Source organism: Pinus tabuliformis, chromosome 8, assembly GCF_031772625.1.
Source record: "Pinus tabuliformis cultivar Carrire ecotype Pingquan chromosome 8, CPIR1, whole genome shotgun sequence".
NCBI lineage: Eukaryota > Viridiplantae > Streptophyta > Pinopsida > Pinales > Pinaceae > Pinus > Pinus tabuliformis.
In genome coordinates, this window is record NC_142294.1 from 1,601,578,073 (window position 1) to 1,601,602,101 (window position 24,029).

General features: G+C 35.5%; 1 pseudogene; it reads right to left on the reverse strand.

The window, feature by feature from the left end:
• Nucleotides 1-8,817: 8,817 nt before the first annotated feature.
• Nucleotides 8,818-24,029, reverse strand: part of LOC149242172 (auxin transporter-like protein 4) — a 155,135-nt pseudogene continuing 139,923 nt past the window's right edge.

A 24,029-nucleotide genomic window follows, 5' to 3' on the forward strand; every position in this document is an offset into this window, starting at 1 on the left:
TGATCATTTTAATATCATCATGTAAATATCCCTCTCCACCATTGCAAGTCAGTACACCAACCTTAGGATTATGATGACATTTGATCATTACATGGTCATCCGTCCTCAGGGAAATTTGAGAAGGATTAATGCCCCTGCATTTGAAGGGAGTATACATCTCACTGTGTTCATTGAGACTACCAACCTATTTTGGGTTGTCGGTCGAGCCATGGTGTATGTCCACTACAATTTCACTCATCTTTACAGTACTATGGCAGCGAACGACTATGCCGACATTCGGAATATTTCTCTTTTCATTAACTAGGACATTGGGTTTAGTAATACACTAGTCATGGGGAATTGGGAGGCCTGTCAGATTTCTTTGGCTACTTAGAGGATCCAATTTTGCATTATGATTCTCTTCCAGGACCAAGGTAAATTGACCACTCTCTCGGGTAATTACAATGGGTCTTTGCAGCTCTCCTTAGTCATCCATTTGGTGCTTTAGCATGATAAGGATTATTGGTTTTGGAAACGAGGCACCCTGGTCAACTTTTTTTGTCTTGTAAACTTGGGAGGGAAATTCTTTGGCCCAATTTTCCCAATCATAGTTATCAATGGCTTATGGTTCATCATCCTAGACAATTAGTGAAGGACAAAAGCCATGTTTCACTGCTTCTTAGTAGCCATGTTGTTCGGATGAAGGAATACTTCTGGTTATGTCATGGTCACACCGAGATGATACACACCAGCCTATTAGTTAGAGGGACAAGTTCAAGCACAGAGAAGAGCATGATGGTCTGTTGGCTACTCGTCGAATGCTAGTGGGTTGATGTTTGGCTGCTCACTACATCCGGGTCGTTTGTGGGTCGTGTTGGTAGTAATTTTGTTGTCCATGACCCAGAGGAGTTGGACGAAAGGCTTGAGGTGTCTAAAGCCCGTGGATGTAGCTTGTGGTTAGTGTCTCTTCCCGGCCAACGCATTGTCTCAAGTTATCCAAACTTGGCCAATTCAATGGCTAATTACTATGTAAATTCTTGTCTTTTTCTATCTAGTTTAATTTAGTGATGTTTTGCACCATTACTCTTAGTTTCATGGCTAGAGGCCAACATGCGTGCCATCATATATTTTTTTGTAAATCACTTTCAGTTCCGCCTATTGTTGTGTCGAACATCCTAGTTAAACTTAGTATATGTAATCTTAAGACATTAAATTGGTGGTTTTTGATTGGTTACCCTGTGGGGCAACCCCTATTGTCAAGTAAACTCCTTGTCCTCATTTTCAACAATAATTAAATATCAAACCTTACACACAAAAATTAAATATATTAAAATATCAATAAGCAATGAGAATTTAATGATAGAAATAAAATCTTAATGGAAACGAGTGAACATAAATATTTTTTTAAATTAAACTGAAAAATGATAAGAGTATGACTATGTCAAACCTCTATCCATATTATTATTACTAAATAAATTCAATGATATTTTTATGTATGTTAAACTTCTATCATTTACTTAATAATTATTAAAAATTAAATTAAAATTCTATTTAAAAATTATGACAATATTTCTTTTATTACTTTTTATAAAATTATAATAATGATAAAGACAAAAAAAATTATATTTATTAAATCCATTAAATAACTGGGAAAAGAGAACATTTAAAATTACATCAATGTTACTTAAAATTATATAAGTCATAAAGAGCGAGGTCATCCCTTTGGGAAAGAAACAGAACTTTATATTCATTGATTTCAATAAATCACTGGGAAAATAAGTAAATCTAGAAATACGCTTTCAAGAAAAATGAAAAAACGGTATGAATACTGAGCAAAGCAAATCATACTTCTCACTTGCGAGGTTGCGTAGACTGCGGAGTTCAGTCCAGAATTGTTGCTGCAACTACATGGAGTTCCATAACCATAGATCATATCATTATCTACCTCAACCTACCTCTCTACCTCAATTCATTCTTCTCATTATGCTATGAAATAATGATCAGATAATATATTCATATGCTATGTTTTTTATTTATATGGAAAAACGAAATAGAAATCAAATTATTGATATCACTACAACAGTTTGAACTGTAAAACCTGCATACGTATACTTAGACTATTCTGGAAATTTTACAAGAACTAAATCTGCTATAAAACCAATCAGGACACTGCTGACTCTAGTGGAATATGTTTATATCGCTGGAAATGACTTGACTATTAACGGTCAACGTAAACGTTAGGTTCCAAGGCCAGTTCTCCCCAATGATGGTGTTGGTATATACTGGAGATCATATAAGTTAGCATATAATTTAACTGATTGTACAGTTCCTATGTGCATTCCAAGGACCAATTTTGTATTACTGATTAGCATATAATTTAACTGATTGTACAGTTCCTATGTGCATTCCAAGGACCAATTTTGTATTACTGATTATAGTTTTGTTTTCTGATGCTAGCTAGTTTGAGTAGGAAAGTTATTTTGTAATGTAAGTGGAATTTTACAAATGTTGTTGTTGTTATATTTTATGGAAATTAAATTTTATTATTAATTTAATAATTAAGTTAAAATTTTAAAAATTATATCTTACAATAAATACTTCTATAAATTTAACAAAATTATTATTTTGCCTTAGAAATAAAAACAGTTAATTTAATATAAATTTTATTTTATATAAAGTTATATGAGTAATAGGGGCTCTGATCTAAATGCTTATATTTTTTTTTAGATATCAGTTTGTCACTTTTTGAATCAACTAATGTGGTTCATCCTCAGGACAAAGTGAGAAATCACTGGATTTGAAAGAATAAATAATCATTGCTCAAAGTTAACGATAAAAAATCTAGCAGTTGGTTAATCCACCTATACCTTTAACATATAATGACAAAACTTATATATATAAATTCCAATAAATCTAGAAAAAAAGATTAGTTTGTCACTTTTCGAATCAACTAATGTTATTCATCCTCAGAACCAGGTGAGAAATCACTGGATTTGAAAAAATAAATAATCATTGCCCAGAATTAACCATTAAAAATCTAGTAATTGGTTAATCTACCTATACCTTTACCTTTAACATAGAATGACAAAACTTATATTTATAAATTCCAATAAATCTAGAAAAGAAGGAAAATTTATAATTATATCCATGTATTTAAAGTTATATAAAAAATGAGCTGAGTTATCCTTCTGGGCATTAAGTTATATAAAAAATGAGCTGAGTTATCCTTCTGGGCATTGGTTATAAGAATGCTGAGGTTTTCGGTTACACACTTACATATTAGTTTTTAATGAATTGTTTTTCTAGTATTATTATATATAATAGTACAAATGTTGAAGTTTAAGGTGGTAGTTAGCTCAATAGAATATGGAGAATTGAATGTGGGCCAAAACTCCCATACCATATTGTGGTTTTTCGTGGATGAAAAACTTAAAAGTCTCATTAAATTTCGAAACCTGTATCATTACCTTCAGTGAGCAATTAATTTCATGTGAATGCAAAAATTACTTCTAACCAAAAAGATAACTAAATCATCTCAGTTATAATAAAGCTAATCATACTTATTCCTCTCACTTGCGAGGTTGTGTGACTGCGGAGTTCAGTCCAGAATTATGGTTGCATCTAGATAGAAATCCATGACAATAGACCATATCAGAATTAGGGGAAAGGGTTGCAGCCACTGCGCAGTACATTTAGTTTTGGGAGTTGCAGAGTTTGCGCTGATTAAAACAAAATGATATTTGTACAGCACGAGTCCATCACTGACCTTCATTGCACCTGTACTCAGAAAAGACTTAAAGCCCACGCCGAATCCAAGCTGTCCTTCAAAAATTAAAACAAGAAAGACCATTCCGATGAAGAAACATCCATGAATTTCTGTAATTCGAATTGTTATGTCGTTGGTACTGTGTGTCTGTTCTTATTCTGTTTTCCAGTGGTTGCTCACTTTGATCCTGAAAGTGATTTTTCTCTGGCCATAAAAGCTTGAATTACATTCCAGTCGTTTGTTGTTATGATGGTTTTCGGTGGTTGCTGACTTTTGTAGTGAAACTCATTTTTTCCTGTTTAAATTACACTTCAATCATTTTCTCTGCTGCAGACTTAGGGAGGTCAGTTTCTACCAAATTTGATTCCTTTCACCGAATAGGTTCATATGTTAAATAAATACTGAAAGTATATCTTATTTTGATGTTGAACTAAGAGTTTGAATTGTGAAATCTTTATATCCAAATAAATATTTTAGTATTTTAAAAAATACATTATATATTAAAAATAAATATTTAAATTATAAAAAATTTCAAAATTTCACCAAACTTTTATTGTGACGTTTTAGAAATCGACAGCCAACAAAAAGATATAAATATACTCTACATAAGGGACATCCCAGTCATTTATCACGGATCCAATTATATAAAAAAATTTACTGTGAATTAATATCAATTTAGATTTATCTGCTAAGTCTACAAAGGCATATATACTCTACCCCACTCCTGTTTTGAAGCTATAACCTCTGAGAAGGAAACACATGCTCTTAACCATTAGGCCCACTCAAGCTGTATAAAACATTTTACTGTGAATTAATACCAACTTAGATCTATGTAATTTAAGATAGATAATGAGTTGAGAAACCAAACTTTTTGAGGTATAAATATTTCATAAAATTTTACATATTAAGAAAAAAAATTATATTTTTAAGAATTTGTTTTCTTTAGATCCATAATCAATTTAGAGATTTAGAGTTAGATAAAATCTAAACTAATAAATATAATATAAAAAATATTTTAAATTTATATATAAAAAAAATTCTATTCATTTTTTAAAATATAATAAGAAATTAGTCTTACTAATATTTTTATTATTGATTATTTTGTTAAAATAAATTATAAATATAAATAGTTATTTCTGAATTATTTTAATATTTTTTAATCAATTTTTTTTATTTATTTTTTTATTTTAATATTCTAAAAATATAATAAAAAATTAGTCTAATCTTTTTATAGGTATTTTTATTATTTATTATCGGTTAAAATCAATTTTAAATAGTTATTTCTATTTTTTTTAATGAATTTTTTTCTATTTTCTACTTTTTATTATAAATTATGACTTATAAATAAAAAACTATCAATACATTTGTTTATATTTTAAGAATATGAATTAAAAGATCTAAAATAAAGCACACATTAACCTTATACTTATCTGTACAATAAGCGTCTCAGCCCCATCAAAAATAAAAAAATAATTTCATTTCTTCGACAAAAAAATTAGGAGGTCCTGAACACCCGTCTCTGTATTTCGTAGAAAAACACACAACACGATTCATGCGCAGCACTGCACCATCAGGATTAATCACTGTTGGGTAACAAAAATATACAGTACCAGAGGTAGCGAAACAGAAAAGTTATTCAACACAAAGAAGCAACGGAAGTCAATAGCTGCTTCGGATTCCAATTTTTATATGAATAATCCCTATCATAACAATATGAAAAACTACAAAGTTCCACAGATTCGAGAAATTCGTATGACGAGGAAATAAAAAATGCCTGGCCTCCCCTCTATGCCTACTTAAACTTGTCTATTGTCTTTTCCTGGTCAACTGCAGTGTGATCCAAAGCAAAGCACAAGGAAAAACAATACGATAGAGCTACCTTAGAGCCAGTAATTCCGTCCATTGCTATGGACTCGGCCCAATGTCGTTTCCTCAACGTAAATTCCATTCAAGAAACCTCTGGTTCTCCCTGAACGAAATTCTGACGGTGCAACCATTCGAAGTCTGTTAGTTTTCCAATTGCTGGTACAACTGTCCAAGTCTGTTCCCAATCCTTGGAACAATTTTTTTTATGATCTGGAATTGTTAAAACAACAATTTTTCACAAAACTTGTGAAGACTAAATCTCTCCACTTAACTATATCCTTGCCACTGAACTACCAACATGCTACTCTCAACCATGTGAATGGCAATCCATGGCAATCCCTTCCAGCAGGCTTCATGTATTATTTCATTCCAAGCCTCTTGAAAATGCATATGGGATCTCTCCCCGGCCTCTTGAAAAGGCATTTGGAAAATCCCTACGCCGATCTGCAGCTGAGAACCCTACTAATCAAGAACTGTGTAACCAAATAAGTGAAAAAAGGACCAATCTCTAGGATCCCGTGGTACAATCAGGAACCTTGAACAGGGACTAAAATGAACTGAAAATAAAAGTGAATGATCGTGAGAATCCCGACATAATATGAATGCTACTCGTCTGGATTCTGTCCCTTACCCGGTTGAATATACGTGTCTTTCGCTATGGACGCCACGACGGGGCTGCTGAATCGATGATGTTAGCATCTCTGATCCGAAATGTCGACAGTGTGCGGCCATGGTCATGCTTTCTCTCCTTTGCGCGTGTGAAGCCTGGTAATACGGTGCGCTTCACACCCACAATGTGTGAGTCCTGACCTCCATAAATGTGGTCTTAGGTTCTGTGTTTGGGTTAAATGTTGTTTAGTTTGAATTTTAGGTTATGAAAAGCATCTCATGGGTCTTACTCCAACAAGAAGTTATGTGTTTAGGTTAAATGTTGTTAATTTGAGTTTGAATTGTTTAGCATTCCTTTATGAAAAGCATATCAGAGTTGTTACTCCAACGAAAAGTTGTGTGTTTAGGTTAAACGTTGTTAACTTGAGTTTAAATTTTTTACCAATCCTTTATGAAAAGGATAACAGAGGTGTTACTCCAACTATACTTGGAGTCTGCAGAAGCTCGGTCAGAACAGAACGGTGTTCTAGCTTGTGTTCAGCCAGATAGTGACTGATCTCATTTAGTACTAGTGAAGGTGTCTGAATGGTCATTAATTATAATAAATGTAATTAATAATAAATGTTCTTACAGTTCAAATTTCCAACCAATTGATTTCTAATACAAGAATGCATCATCCCCAATCCCAATAACTCCAGCTCCAATAACTCCAGCTTCAACCCAGTAACAAGACTCTTAATTTTATAGCTAATCAGCATTGAAACGTACCGTAAGTGTGAGAATATTGAGATCTAAATTTTAGGAAATTTGTCACTACCCAGTAACAAGGCTCTTAATTTTATGGCTAATCAGCATTGAAACGTACCGTAAGTGTGAGAATATTGAGATCTATAGGAAATTTGTGACAGGTAAAAGTGAATTTACTTACTCTTTGATAACTTCTAACTTCTGGAGCATTTGGATGCTGTAGATTTTTTTTATTTTTTACTTTAATAATTTTTTCTGGTATTTTTAATGAAATTTATTAAAATTTATGAACTAGTATTTGCAACATATGTTGCAAAGGAAACGTCCTAAGGCATAAATTGAGGAACAAGCTTGACATGTAAATGATCATTAAAATAATTAAAGGTCGAAGATAAATCTAAATTATTTGCATTATCGGAAGTTTATAGACAGTATAATGCTTGTAATAAAGATTGGCTCTTGATCTTCTAAGAAGTGAACAACATGATGGTGGTATTTCCACATTTGAAATTGCATCAAAACTTTATGAATGATTCTTTATACATAGATTGGACACTTCATCTATATCCCATGAGTTCATTCTAAGCTCTAGGAAGAGTAGTCCATTAAAATTGACCAATATAGTCCAATCAATACTCATAATACATAATACTCATTAAAAAATAGGAAGAGTAGTCCATTAAAATTGACCAATATAGGCCAATCAATACTCATAATACATAATACTCATAAAAAAACATATATTCCTCTTTGAGTAACGTTGTTGAAAAATATAATCATTAAATTAAAGGATATATTCATCTATTATGTGTATTTATCTACGATGTGGTTTATAATCATTAAATTAAAGGATATATTCATCTATTATGTATATTTATTTACTATGTGGCTTTTGGAATATTTAGATTAAGTTAAATCCAGCACCAATATTATATCGAAAAACCATGTATTCGCTCAAAAATGTTGTGGCCAAAACTAAAAGGTGATTAACATCTACCATTATCTACTATTTCCATTTCTTTATTTAAAAATGCAAGCAACAGAATAAATCCAAACTTGTTAGTGCAATGAGTGCACTTAATAAATCTAGTTCAAGGACATTTAAATTTTAAGAGAAACCATTGTAAACAATTTTGGTACTTGAACACTATTTTCCATCAATCATACCTATAACCAGAAAATCATAAGTTGGCAACGACATACATTATGGTTATACAAAATAATTGAGGAGAATAACAGAGGGTGAATAAGAGAAACCATTGTAAACAATTTTGGTAGTTCAACACTCTTTTCCATCAATCATTCATATAACCAGAAAATCATAAGTTGGCAACAACATATATTTTGGTGATACAAAATAATTGGGTAGAACAACAGAGGGCGAATAAGAATAACAAGCCCTGCATAGCAGTGACAATAAGCTTAAGTAGTGTGTCAGTCTCCATTTACAAGATAAATGGAGTACTATTGTTGTTGTCTCCATTCCTTTGAATCCAAAGCCACAACCCAGTATAGTACAATAGACAAAATTAACCCTAAGGCAGAAACACAGAGGCATAAATTACAATTACAATGCAGTTCCCTTAATAAACTCCTTTGTTTCCTGTAAATAATTGTACGCATGTAAGCTTTCAACCAGTTTCAGGTATGGTATATGTGAAAAGTATGAATTTTGTGAGCCTCCCTCAGGCTTGACAACTCCATCCCCCATTGTTATTCATTGCCTTCTATATCAGAGAATAAACCCCATGCTTAAAACATATTCTGTATAATCTCATATTGTTCCCCTCTTAAATATAGAGAACTTATATTGTTCCCCTCTTAAATTCAAAGATTTTCCATTCAATTTTTCAGGTTTTGTGAGGAGGAAGATGTGATTTTGAAGCAGATGGTGCATGGGGAGGACATTGATAACACTTTGCAAAGAGACCGAATGAGTCAACCCGACGCACGAAATTTGTCACGCTACCCTACTATCAACACCCAAATCACCACAAATATGTTCACTAGATAAACCACTGTCCAGAAAGGTGGTTAGGGTGGTTTTTCCACAACATTCTGAAAATCAACCATCAAGATCCAAAAAAAATTATTAGTATAAAACCTTCTCAAGGTACAATCAATAATTTATTGAGTTATGTTAATGTGAAAATAAAGGAAGGATAGTGAGTGAGTAAGATGTCTACTTTAAAACATTTTTATTATAGATTTTGAGAATATTCTAAAATTTGATAGATAATTGATCTAATTAAGAAAACTCTTTTAGTAGATAGTGAGTGAGTAAGATGTCTACTTTAAAACATTTTTATTATAGATTTTAAGAATATTCTAAGATTTGATAGATAATTGATCTAATTAAGCAAAGTCGAAATCACATAATGGATGACGCGTTTTGAACCAACAAGTGTGGTCAACTGCCAACAAGTGTGGCCATGTGTGGTGTGTGGTCAAGTGCCAACAAGTGTGGTCAAGTGTGGTTCATCATCAGTACTAGATGATGATGAACCACACTTGTTGGTTCAAAGAGCATTAGCTAAAAAATTCTTTTATCTGATTATTACCAAAAGACTTTATAAGATGTCTATTTTAAAACATTTTTATTATACATTTTGAGAATATTCTAAAATTTGATAGATAATTGATCTCATTAAGCAAAGTCCTTCTAGAAATCACATAAGAGAAATTTGTTGGATGACATGTTTTGAACCAACAAGTGTGGTCAAGTGCCAACAAGTGTGGTCAAATGCTAACAATTGTGGTCAAGTTTGGTTCATCAATTTAGGATGAGTGAGATTTTATATAAACACTATTCTAAATCCACGTTAATCTTAAATTTCATATTCGTTAATCTTAAATTTTAGATTTACTTCACAAGTGTGGTCAATGCCGACAAGTGTGTTCAAGTGTGGTTCATCAATTTACGATGGGTGAGATTTTATATAAACACTAATCTTAAATTTCAGATTGGTTAATCTTAAATTTCATATTTATTTCAAATTGAACCAACATGTGTGAGATTTTATATAAACACTATTATAAATCCATGTTAATCTTAAATTTCCTATTGGTTAATCTTAAATTTGAGATTGAACCAACAAGTGTGGTCAAGTGCCGACAACTGTGGTAAGTGTGGTTCATCAATTTAGGATGGGTGAGATTTTATATAAACACTATTATAAATCCATGTTAATCGTAATTTTCTGATTGGTTAATCTTAAATTTCATATTTATTTCAGATTGAACAACAAGTGTGGTCAAGTGCCAAAAAGTGTGGTCAAGTGTGATTCATTAATTTAGGATGGGTGAGATTTCATATAAACACTATTATAAATCCATGTTAATCTTAAATTTTCTATTGGTAGGATATACCACTTAAATTAGTATAAATGCAAATTGATTCTAAATTCCAAAATTCGAAATATGTTATTTAAATAAAAATAATGTTTGAATTTTTTATTATTCAGATTGATTTTAAGTGATATATTAATTATTTATTTAAAAAAAAATGTTTGAAATTTTTATTATTCAGATTGATTTTAAGTGATATATTAATTATTTAATTGAAAGGAAAGTTTTTTTTTCTAATTTGGAAGGAAACCCACTTTCTAATTTGAATGATATATTAATTAATTATTTAAAAAAATGTTTGAATTTTTTATTATTCAGATTGATTTTAAGTGATATATTAATTATTTTAATTGAATGGAAAGTCTTTTTCTAATTTGGAAAGCAAACCACTTTCTAATTTAAGTGATATATTAATTAATTATTTAAAAAATGTTTGAATTTTTTATTATTCAGATTGATTTTAAGTGATATATTAATGGCATGTCCTCTCAATTGGGCAGATTTGATCCCAGGACCTGTCGATTCACTTGGTGAGCTAGGGTTGGAGTTGAAGATAGGGTTTTGGATCCAGGGTACTATGGCGGGGAGTGCAGGGGGGAGTGCTGCTCCTTCCTACAACCAAGCAGTCACAGGAGGAAGTCAGGACACGAGAAAGAATCATTTCAAAAAACCACTGGACAAGATATCAGAACCCAGAAGTCAAGTGACATCTAGAAGAAGTAGAGATCAGGATCTAGAAGGGAATCAATAGGAAACAAGAAAAGAAAAGGAGAATGGAGGCAATAGTGAAAAATCGGCTTCCAAAAAGACTATTGGATTCTCCAAACTCAAGCTAGGCATTATTCCTAGGGTTGTATTTAGCAACCCAATGATACAAGCTCATAGAGAGCATATGACAGAGCATGCAATCATATGTAAGTTCATGGGGTTATGGCCAACGGATAGGGCATTACATGTTTGGATAAGGAGCCATTGGAAACCAAAGGGAGAAATACATTTACATCTAGGTTCTAAGGGCTTTTTCACAATAGTGTTCGCAAGCCTAGAAGACAAAGACAAAGTGTTTGAAGGGGGGCCCTATTTCTATGCTGCGGCAGGACTGTACATGCGGCCCTGGATGATGAACTTTGTCCCGGAACGTGAAACATTCACATCAGTACCAGTTTGGATAAGACTATATTCCCTTCCTTTGGATTATTGGCTACCAAAATCTTTGAAAACCATAGGCAACAAGCTGGGACATTTTCTAAAGATCTCAGAGGCAACTCTGAAAGGAAGATATACCTCCTTTGCCCGAATATGTGTGGAAATGGGACTATCTGGAGCCCTGCTAGAAGCAATCATTTTAGAAGTATATGATGAAGAATGTGTGCAGACAGTGGATTATGAGCACATACCATTTATATACCGCAAATGCCATGAACATGGGCATCTATATTGGGACTGCCCCACAATCAACAGGGAAGATAACCAAAAAACCACTGTGGAGAGAGATCACAAGGGTTTCACAAAAGTTGTGAGCAAAGGAAAAGGGGGAAAGTGTCCACACAGGAAGGCAAATGAGGAGAGACACACACGACAAAATAGCTTCAAGATCTTGGAGGAATAAGAGGGGAACAAGGAGATAGTCTAGGACATGGAGAATGTAACAAAGGAACAAGATAGGGTAGCTGACATGGAGGATATCAGAGTAGACAACCAGCAAAAGGATTCTCTACTAAGCCTAATGGAGATCAGTAGGGACCAGGAGATGACTCCAAGTGAAGCAGGAACAGAGGACCATGACTTATAGGAGATTCTAGATTAGGAAAATCTAGATCTAGGGGAATTTCTAGAATAAAGAAAAAAGTAGGGGTGGACTCCCTGCCAAAAGAGGACTATGATAGAGTAAAATAGCTCTTTCTCTGGACGTCACAAGCGAAGGGAGTTGGGGTCAAGATGATGGAGAATACTCAGGCACATTCTCCAAAGAACTCAAGTAGGAAAAGAGGAAGAAAGAGGTAGAATGAACTACTGAACAAATGTGGTAAACTATTGATCAACTCAGGTAAGATGAAAGATCTTGTTATTCCTTTACTAACCTTTCTTAATGAAGTTCACAACCTAGAATATTAGAGGAATAGGAAATAGGAGGAAACAAAGAAATCTTAGTAACAGAATGGAAGAAGAAAAAGTAGACATGGTTTTTATTCAAGAGACAAAATGTTCAATGGAAAAGATAAGAGATATTCATAATAAGTGTTTATTTAAATATGAGTATTCAGAGGTTAAGGAAAATCATTCAGTGGGGGGGATTCTCACTTTGTGGGACCCACAGAAATTGGGAATTCTAGATGCTGAAGCATCCAGGAACTACTCTCCTTGATATGCCAACCTGTAGGGGATAAGGAGATATACATGATTACAAATGTTTATGGACCTCAAAAGCAAGCAGACAAGCTCAAACTTCTCACTTCCCTAGAGGAACTAAGAGGGAGACATCCCATTTTGCCGTGGATCGTTGCAGGAGATTTCAATATGATAAGATCTCTTTCAGAAAAAAAGGAGGCACTAGACAGCTCGACAGAGACTCCACGGCCTTCCAGAACTTCATTATGAACATGAGGTTGTGGACATGGAAACAATTAATGGAACCTTCACTTGGAACAACAAAAGGGGAGGGGCCCATCAAGTTGCTTCCAAACTTGATAGGTTCATGATTTCAGAGGACCTCTTTCTCTCATGACTTGCCATGAAAACCTCCATTCTGCCCTTTGGAGGATCAGATCATTGAACTGTACAACCGGAAGCCACCTTTATGGGCACTCTGAGAAACAGAATTTTTAGGTTTGAAAATTCCTAGCTCTCACATCCTAATTTCACTAATAATGTCGAGAAATGGTGGAGAGAGGAGTTGAATATCCAGGGTTGAAAAATGTACATGCTCCAGCAGACACTTAAACATATCAAACCCCGTCTTAAAGCTTGAAACAAAAATGAATTTGGAGATATCTTCAAAGCCAAAAGAGAAACTGAACGGAATTTCCAGGATATCAATTAGATCAACATCTCAGATGGCTTCATCAAAGAGTGGAAAAAATTAACTGACTCTCTGCAGGAAGAATGGGAGAATCGATTCTTACAAGAAGAATTTTTCTGGAGGCAAAAATCAAGAATAGAATGGATTAAAGAGGGAGAAAGAAACACAAAATTCTTCCACAAAACCACTATGGCTCATAGGGTACACAACAGAATCACAAATATCAAATATTCTCAAGGCATTGAGCTTGTTTCTCATAGTGATATGGAATCGGTCCTTGTTCAGCACTTCTGCAACATTGCAAAGGAGCCTCTTGAGGATAGATTTAGGTTCATTGACCATTTCACTCAGTATATCCCTCAGCTAGTTACCAGAGAGGACAACCACAATCTCAATAGGCTAGTTTCGGAAGAGGAGGTCAATGAAGTGATTAATGAAATGCAGAGTGGAAAAGAACCCAGCCTGGATAGATTCAATGTAGACTTCTTCAAGGCCTATTGGGAAATTTTCAAACATGACATCCTCGAGGTTGTGGAAGACTCAAGAAGATCCAAAAAGGTTCTAAAGGCTCTGAATGTATCCTTCATAGCACTGATTCCAAAGCAAGAAAATGCCATGACTCTGGATGGTTTTCAACCCATAGCCTTATATAATCTGGTGTATAAAATTATCTCCAAAGTAATAGAAAATCGACTCAAACCACTTCTACCCTCTCTCAAATCGGAGGAGCAAACAAGCTATGTGGAGGGAAGACAAATCCTCAACAATATCATCCAAGCTCATGACGTGGTACCCTCTCTCAAAAGCAACAAATAAGTTGGCATGATCATTCAGTTCGACCTCGCGAAAGCCTAAGACAAATTGAGCTGGGCTTACATAAGAGCAATTATGAAAGACTATGGTTTTGATCAGAATTGGATAAGATGGGTCATGGCATTAGTTACCTCAATCGGTTTTTCAATACGGCTTAATGGAGCTCTATCAAGGACCTTCAGCCCCTCCAAAGGGCTCAGACAAGGAGATACAATTTCACCGTTCCTCTTCGTCCTCATGATGGAAGGGCTAGATAGAGCAATTAAAATGGCAAATGTTGAAGGAAGAATTCAGGGTATCAAACTCACTGCGGATGGAGAGGCAAACACTCATCAACAATTTGTAGATGATACTATGTTGCAGGGCATACCTACAGTCAGGGAGGCCAGAGCAATCAAAAACATCTTAAATGACTTTCCTATGGTAGCAGGCACTGAGGTAAGCCTTAACAAGTCCAATGCTTTTTTTCTTTAACACTAATATTGCTATTCAGAAAAATATTACCAGAATTCTTGGATTTCAAAGAGAACAAATACCTTCCAAATATCTTGGCATTCCTCTTACTGACAAACCACTAAGCAAGAAAGTGTGGGAACCGATTTTAGATAAACTTCGGGACAAGATCAGAAAATGGACATGTAGATCACTAAACCTAGTAGGATGCCTTGTTCTCACATAGGCAGTCTTGCAGACCATTCCCATTTTTATGTTTTCAGCTCTTCCTGCTCCTCAAGGTATTATGTAGCAAATAAGAAGCATACAAAGGGACTTGTTGTGGGGCAGAGGGGAAGAGAAAAAGAAGTGGACTTTTATAGCCTAGGGCAAGCTTTGCAAGCCCAAGAACCATGGTGGATTGGGGCTTCATGATCCTGAGACCCTCACCAGAGTCTCGGGAGCCAAGCTTTGGTGGAGATGGATTAAGGAACTGAATGCCCCCTGGGCTAAGATTTGGAAGCGAAAATATGCCAAGCACTGGCAGGAGAAGGATCACATTAGAATGTCAAGGCAGATCAGGGGCTCCCATATTTGGAACCTTGTCTGGGATAATAGAAACATTGTTTAGCACCACTGTTTTTGGGAAATTGGAGCAGGGGATCTTGCTCGATTTTGGGAGGATAACTGGCAACATGAACCTAACCTTTATAGGGATGAATTTGTAGATCTCAAAAATGACATAGACAACAGAGGTATGGTACTGGTAAAAGACTTTTGGGATCAGGAAAGGAATAATGGAAAATGGAGGGAGTGGAAGGATCTAGGATACAATGATGAAAAGTAGTTGAAAACCAAGGCAGAAGCCCTCACCCAGGAGCTAGAGCATAGAAGGATTCTTGTCTCTTCCTCCACAGATCAATTAATATGGCGAAAGAACTTTGAAGGAAACTTTAACCTCAAGGAGGAAAAACAGGAAGTCACAGTATTTAACTTTGTAAATCCTGATCAGATCTGGATGAAAATTTGGCAAAGTTTGCATTGGATGAAAATAAATCTATTCATCTGGCTAGTGCATCAAAGGAAGATCTTAACTTGGGAGAATCTCCTCAAGAAAGGCTTCATTGGTCCTTCGAGGTGTTATCTTTGTGGCACTTATGAGGAGACGATTGAACACCTTCTCAACCTCTATCCTTTCACTTCAAAGGTGTAGGACTGGGTGGCTGCTATTTTTAGACAAACTGATAGGGATAGTCTCAGCATATCCAACACTCTAAAGAACTGGAGGAAGAAATTCTTAGGGAATGAGATAGTTAATAAAGCTTGGATTCTGGTTCTAGGTTTTGTCATCTAGCATGTGTGGAAAGAACGCAACAGTTGAATCTTCAAAAACAAAACACACAGTCCCCAACACATAATTGAGCAAATTCTATGGTAGCTCAAAGACACAATAAGAAGCCTGTTGAGGACCCTTCCTAAAGATCCTCCCCTACCCCATGAGGAGAGAATTTTACTTCACTTAGGTCTCCAGTCTATCAATCTGCTGGGAATAATGAAGGCAGTGAGCCTTATAAACAAGTGTGCTACCATCTGGAAGCCTCCTCCTTTTGGTTTCTTAAAGGGTAATATTGATGGAGCAGCTAAGGGCAACCCATGATTAGCAGGCTTTAGGGGTGCCACAAGAGACAATCAGGAACAAATACAGATAATCTTCCATGGCCACTTGAGGAAGGCCACAAACAACATGGCTGAGGTCATGGCATTAGAACAATGCTTGGAAATCCTAATGAATTCAAGTTCACACAATGTTATAATTGGAACGGATTCGGAATTAATTATTAGAGCGGCTAAGAAGATTAGCAATGGAACCTCTCCAGATAAAGTGTCGAAGCATTAGAAGCTCTTGCAGGTTTTTTACCACATCTATTCTCACCTATGAACCCTTAAAACTGTCAGATTTGCTCATGTGAAAAGGAAGGCTAATATGTTAGCAGATCATTTGGCGAATGAAGGAGTCACAAACAGGGATAGGGATTCTTGGTATGCTTGGGATTCGCTTCCCCCAGGTAAATTGTGGGAGGACTGTCTATGTCACGCTACCTAGGATATGGAACTATGGACTAACAGGTTGGATCATAGGAACCCTGAAGACCAGCGGGAGGTTGGAGGACTCCACACAGTCTAACCCGCCATGGTTCGGCTATTTTCAAAGGTCTGGATTCCCTTTGATTGAATGATGAAAGGTTTGACTCGGATAGCTCCACAAGGTGGGGTAGCCCACGTCATTTGGCTTAGGTGGTGGTTGACAAAGAATCCAGGTGAATGGGATTGGCTCAAGTACTTCCTACTCGAAGGAATTAAGGTTCAAAATGTGGCCAATGGACGTGTTTGTTTTTCCACGTGTCAACCAGTCCAATACCACAAGTGGTATATCAGGCGAGGTTTGTACAACTTCCAATTTTTTTTGTTTGGCTCTGATTCCACTCTTTGAGTGACACATTGCGGAACAAGGAGAGAGAAAACCACCCTCATCGGAGAGTTAACTGTCGCGTTTCTCGTCCTTCTGATATCCACGATGACCGTTGGATCTTAATCAGTGGAAAAATGGTGGCGATTGTTTGTGCGTTTTCGTCGGACCTGAAAATTGTTTACAATGTTTTGCTTTAACTTCCTTGGGTCCATTTGTATGTTTGTCAGTTTTCAATTTGACTTGTGGTGGGAACTCTTGTGGATCCATGGCAAATTTTGGACTTTCTAGGCTCCTTGTGCTTTGTTTAACAGTTCTCCCTGGTTTTCTAGTTCAGGTTCTCTTAATTTTGGGTGATTGGTTTGGTTTGGCCTACGAGACTGATTATTCAACTCTTGCAGAGTGGGTGTGGCTCCTTGCAAATTATGTATATTTGACTAAATTTAATAGAAGGTCCTACTCTTACTTGATAAAAAAAAAGGTGATATATTAATTATTTTAATTGAATGGAAAGTCTTTTTCTAATTTGGAAGGCAAACCACTTTGATATATTAATTATTTTAATTGAATGGAAAGTATTTTTCTAATTTGGAAAGAAAACCACTTTCTATATTAATTATTTTAATTGAATGGAAAGTCTTTTTCTAATTTGGAAGACAAACCACTTTCTAATTTAAGTGATATATTAATTAATTATTTAAAAAAAAAAAGTGATATATTAATTATTTTAATTGAATGGAGAGTCTTTTTCTAATTTGGGAGGCAAACCACTTTCTATATTAATTATTTTAATTGAACAGAAAGACTTTTTCTAATTTGCAAGGCAAACCACTTTCTACATTAATTATTTGGAAGGCAAACCACTTTTTTAAGTGATATATTAATTAATTATTTAAAAAACAATGTTTGAATTTTTATTATTCAATTGATTTTAAGTGATATATTAATTATTTTAATTGAATGGAAAGTATTTTTCTAATTTGGAAGGCAAACCACTTTCTATATTAATTATTTTAATTGAATGGAATGTCTTTTTCTAATTTGAAAGGCAAACCACTTTCTAATTTAAAAATTATGTTTGAATTTTTTTATTATTGAGATTGGTTTAAAGTGATATATTAATTATTTTAATTGAATGGAAAGTCTTTTTCTAATTTGGAAGACAAACAACTTTCTATATTAATTACTTTAAATGAATGGAAAGTCTTTTTCTAATTTGAAAGGCAAACCACTTTCTAAATTATTTTAATTGAATGGAAAATCTTTTTTCTAATTTGAAAGGTAAACCACTTTCTAATTTAACACTGAGAAAATGTTACAAAGTTATGTTATATTATATAAACATTTTGAATCAATAAAATTACATTAAAGTTAAAATTAAAATAATATTTAAAAATAATAATAATAATAATAATTATTAATTAAATCAACTTAATTTTATTTTTATCAAGCACCCACAAAAATTAAATTAAGAAAATTTCTAAGTTGTTAACATTTCTTCGAAATTTCTTATCAAAAAATAAGTTCATATAAAAGATTCCATGCTCTCTCAAGGCTAAATAAATCAAAAAACTAAGTTTTGAAAAAAAGAATCCCTCTCATGACTACATAAATTCAGAGTCAAACTGCATCTAAGATGGTCATATATAAATTCAAAACTTATAAAAAAAAAAAATTATCAATATATAGATATCATTAAATGTTTCACTTTAAAGAAATTAGTACCGAGTATATAAAATGTGTAAATATTTGTGCCTTTCTGGCCAAAGTTGTCCTGTAAGTTAAAATGTGAGCCATGGAAGGTATAATGTAGACTGTAAAGCTGAGTAGGAGAACACCTCCTGCAGAGTTGATAGTCTTGAAGAAGGGGAAAATGATTGCAAGAAACCATATGGGAATCACCACAGGCAGCCTCGCTAGTGCACGCTTCACAATGCTCTTTGTATCGTGCATTCTGATGACCGTTTCCCACACATAGTATAAGGGGGTGCATGTGAACCCGAAGGTAATGAACTGCAACCATTTCAAATTTTGAAACTCTCATTTATGCTTCGAACACTACAACAACAAAAAAATTATAATTGAAATTGTTGTTTCACACCTTGTGAATGAGCATTGGAACAACTGCCAGGTCACTAAAGCCCAACTTGGGCGGCAAGGAAAGGGCATTTGCGTGATCCAACAGTGTGTCTTCGGAAGTCCAGTAAACTGATATTGCAAAGGGGTAGAGTCAGAGTAAAGACATACAAAGTTGCCAGCATGTAAATTGCCTTAAATTGTTTAGGTTTCTACATGGCATGCATTATTTCCCTGTTACCAAAATTGAAGGTTTGTTAAAAGTGGCAGACTTTTCATTTTCAGTAGAAACCCATGAAAGTGAAGAAAAAAAATTATTGGGAACGTACACTGTCACGGCGTGACCACCAAAACTGTAGAGTATATTGGTGGCCCCAGTGAAGTAGAGGACTAGCTTTGTTGGTGCGGAATGATTTACATTGTCTACTTCCACAGTGTGTATCAGGAAAAAAACCATTGTTCAATCACCACATTGATCTTCATAAAGCAGTTTCGTGCTGAGAGACGTAGTTGGATCTCTTTTGATAATCTAGCGAGCAGTAACAAACATTGAAAATTCATTTTCATGGCCTGAAATATGTAATCAAATTCTACCTTACATTCTTTGACTCACTTAAAGAGTCTCCCAGGTCATAAATTGACACAATTGAGACATCGTTCGAGTCTCCCAGGCCGGAAATTGACACAGTTGAGATGTCGTTGTCGTTGTGATGGGCCGTAGCTATGGGGTATGTGACTGGCGTGTGCAAGGCAATAATGCTGTAGCTACAACCAATTTACATTTGATTCAAACACACAGAAATGAACGGGGAGAATGAGCAATAATAATGAAGTGAGGGTAGTTAGGACGCAACTGAAAAGGATTCTGTTAAGAAATCAATGGAGAGTAAGGAGTTCATTAGGAGATCAACACAGGGTAAGGAGTAGGGTATGGAGGAGTCAATTATGAAATCAACGGAGGGAAACATTTTAATCATCTAACACTTAATCTGATGGTCTATAACAATGACAGTGAAGCTTAGGAAAAAGTTCATTTCAAATGGAAACGCCTTACGGCGTAAATATATTAAAATAATTATATAATAGATATTTAAAATACATAATAATAAATATATAAATTTATGGGTTTTTTTTTTAATATAGTACTTGTATGAATTGACCCTAGAATAATAATATAATAAAATGCTGTTTTTTTAGGTTGTGAGTTCCACATCACTTAATAGAGGCCTTTTAATTTTAGCCACAACCATCTTTTATAATATTAGCTATATCAATGACCCTCTGATGATAATAATAGTAATAATAATATATTTTTCTTTTGGAATTCACAAGAATCCACAACTAGGTCTAAGTCTAATACTCACTTGACATAGGGTCGATTTTGGGTCACTATAATCCGTATTTAAACAAGAACACAACAAATGATAGATATAACCATAAATACAAAGATGCAATGGAAACACTACTTCATTTCATTACTGTAAAATACTGAAATATGCTTACAAACATAAATGGAAATAAACTAGCTAGGGTGATGGTAGCTTATTTCTGAGAAGAGATGCGGTGGCTACATGCCTCTGAAATGTGTTACAATGAGGCTCGAAGGCCTATTTATTATTGAGAAACAATGGAAAACCCCGAACATAAAAAAAACCTAACCCTAGGAGATGAAACACCAAACTATGGGCCCCGTTTCGGGTAAATTGGTACATAAACTTCTCACGGTCGTAACTTCAGCATATGATATTCATCTGACATGCAAAATAGCTCGTTAGAAACATCTATCCAAGGACTAAAACTTCGGGAAGATTCACATGAGTCCAGGGATCCATGGTACTCCCAAATTTCCCAAAAAACATCGTTTAGGGCCTCAAAATGGCTTCAGAAGTTGAGGACGCAAAAAACTGTTAAAAATAGTAAATTGTGCTACAATTAAGGAAACTGAAAAACTAAAAGAGACATTTGTGGGGGTCCAAGTGGGATAGGTGGGTGGCCACTAACATCCACCTGGATTATTCCATCCCCCTTAAGAAGCAATGGTCCCCATTGCATTGAGTTCCTCCATCTGCTGCACTTGGTCCCTAGTGAGTTGTTCTGCAATCTTTGATGTGTCCAGTAATGGTGGGAAGCATGGTCGAGGGTGTTCCACATTTAACACTAGGTTCAAGTGAAGGAATGGAGGAATGTTGTACTCCAAAGCATTGTTTCCCACAGCCTTGGTAATGCTGTAAGAACCATGTCAGAGTGGTCTGAGCGTCTTATGGGCTCTTGTAAGGTGTTCTTTCTGCAAATGTAACCAAACTTCGTCAACCACCTAAAACATGTGTGGTACCTGATGTTGATCATGTCGCTGCTTGTACTTTGCATTTTTTAGAATCGAGTGCTGATAGATCAGCCCATTGGGTAGAGGTGCTCCAAAAGTCAGATCAGACGAATGCTTGGCCTGACAGTGGAATGGTACCCTTGTTGGTGAGGAGAAGATGACCGTATCCCTCTGCTATTGTTGTTGTGTCGAGGAACCCTTTGCGGGGGTCATGGATGTGGCGACAATCTTCCATTTACTTTGGGAGCGAACCAGACAGAAAATGAATTTCCTAGTATAGGAGATGAACTTGTTGCATTTATTAACAGTGATTAAAGAGGTGGCAGTAGGTGGGGCCACCTCAGGTATCTTGTATAATGAATTACCCAAAGTAATAATAACAACGTGAGGCCTTGACTCATACACAACATGTTGCCTCCACAAGTATGGTTGGCCTAATCATCACAAACATCTAGAGGTGCAACATCACACAATACCTCATTTGTGAAGGGCTTGATGCTGTAGAGAAGATGACACTATTGCCAAACTCAGAGATCTCGTCCTTGGTGAAGCCACCTGATACTGTACGGTTATGGGTGTGGTGTAGTCGGTAGGCCTAACTGCTTCATGACCTCTACTGAAATGAGGTTCTTTTGGCTCCAACCATCAACAATGAATTGCAGTGGCGAACCCTTCGCCGACATATATGAGTGAAAAATATGCTCCCCCTCCTCTGGATCTTCGAGCTCATTCTTCTAGACCTTGGTGGTGGCAACAGTGGCGCTGTGCTCCACATCAATGATTTTCTTCCCTTTTCCATTTACCTTATCGGGTTCTGACTTAGGGTCGGAACATGCATCTGATTCAGAAGCCTTCAACTTGGCCACCAACGCCTACTTGGCCTGAGACTCACTTGTGTTGTGAGTGGGGCTCTTATGGAACTCAGACCACTTTCCTGTGTCCTTCTTTGACTTCGTGGTGTTGTTCTTTTCTTGCGGCTTCGACGGGTTGCCTTGGGCCACCTTGCCATGGCTTTTTCCTTTGTTCTTCAGATTCATAGATCCAAAGTCTCGCTTCTTTTGTTTAAACTTCTACTTGATTTTGACAGCGTATCGATACACCGTGTCGAGCGAGGAAATGTTCAAGAATTCCATATTGTCCTAAATGTATCTATGTAGGTAGCCGCTGTATTTGAGTACTAAATGTAGCTCAAAATCTTTGATACTCAACTGTGTACGAAGGGTATTAAAAAGTTTTGTGAACTTTGACACATCTTGGTCCCTTCCCTGCAGCAGCATGGTCCACTTTATGTATTTGTCCTCATAGATTTTGACAGGGTAGTACTGCTCCTTGATGGCATCCCAAAATGAATTCCAAGTGGGTATATCTGAAAATAGTGAGCACGTACTTTCGTCCTTCTGCTCGTAGTAGTTTTCCCACCAGTGCTTGATGTGGGGGGTTGCTTTGAGAAGAGCGAAAATAAACTTTTCCCAACTACAAAAATCATGAATAGAAGAACCTTCTAGCAGATTTAACGATTTATCTATGACATCTACATCTATTTTACCCTCAAATATGGGGATTTCAAAATTAACTTGTACCTTAAAGGGTGTGGAATTTCTGGAGTAGTTGTTGGAAGACGATGCGCTGCCTTTGGGTAGATGCTGAAGGATCTGGGCAAAGTTGTCCATCATCGCATTCCTTTGCTGCTCGAGGGCTTCCTCGAATAAGATTTTGATAGGATCTCCTACCCCCTTGTCCTTCTTTTCATCTCCCATGGGAGGCTGTCAGGATTTGCAAGGCTGATATTGCAAAAGTTCTAGCTGTTCAAGCCCTAACTCCTTATATCCCAACTTCATTGGAGACATGCAAATAAAAAGAGAGAAAAAGTAGACTGCTCTGATACCACTGATTCGTACTTAAATAGGAATGCAACAAATGATAGACATAACCATAAATATAGAGACGTAGTGGAAACAATACTTCATTTCATTACCGTAAAATACTAAAATATGGTTACAAAAAGAAATGGAAATAAACTATCTAGGGCGATGGTAGCTTATCTCTGAGAAGAGATATGATGGCTACATGCGTCTGAACTGTGTTACAATGAGCCCCAAAGGCCTATTTATTGTTGAGAAATAATGGAAAACCGTAAACATAAAAAAACCTAACCCTAGGAGATGAAATGCCAAACTATGGGCCCCATTTCGGTTAAATTGGTACATGAACTTCCCACAGTCGTAACTTTGGCATACGATCTTCGTTTGATGCACACAATAGCTCGTTAGAAAGATCTGTCTGAGGAATACAACTTTGGGAAGAGCCGCATCCATCGATGGACCCATGGTGCTCCAAGATTTCCCAAAATACATCATTTAGGGCCACAAAATGGCTCCAGAAGTTGAGGACCTGAAAAACTGTTAAAAATAGTAATTTGTGCTACAATTAAGGAAACTGAAAACTAAAAGAGACATTTGTGGGGTTCCAAATGGGATAGTTGGATGGCAACCAACATCCACCTAGAACATTCCTCCCCCTTTAGGAAGCAATGGTCCCCATTGCGTTGAGTTCCTCCATCCGCCGAACTTGGTCCCTAGTGAGT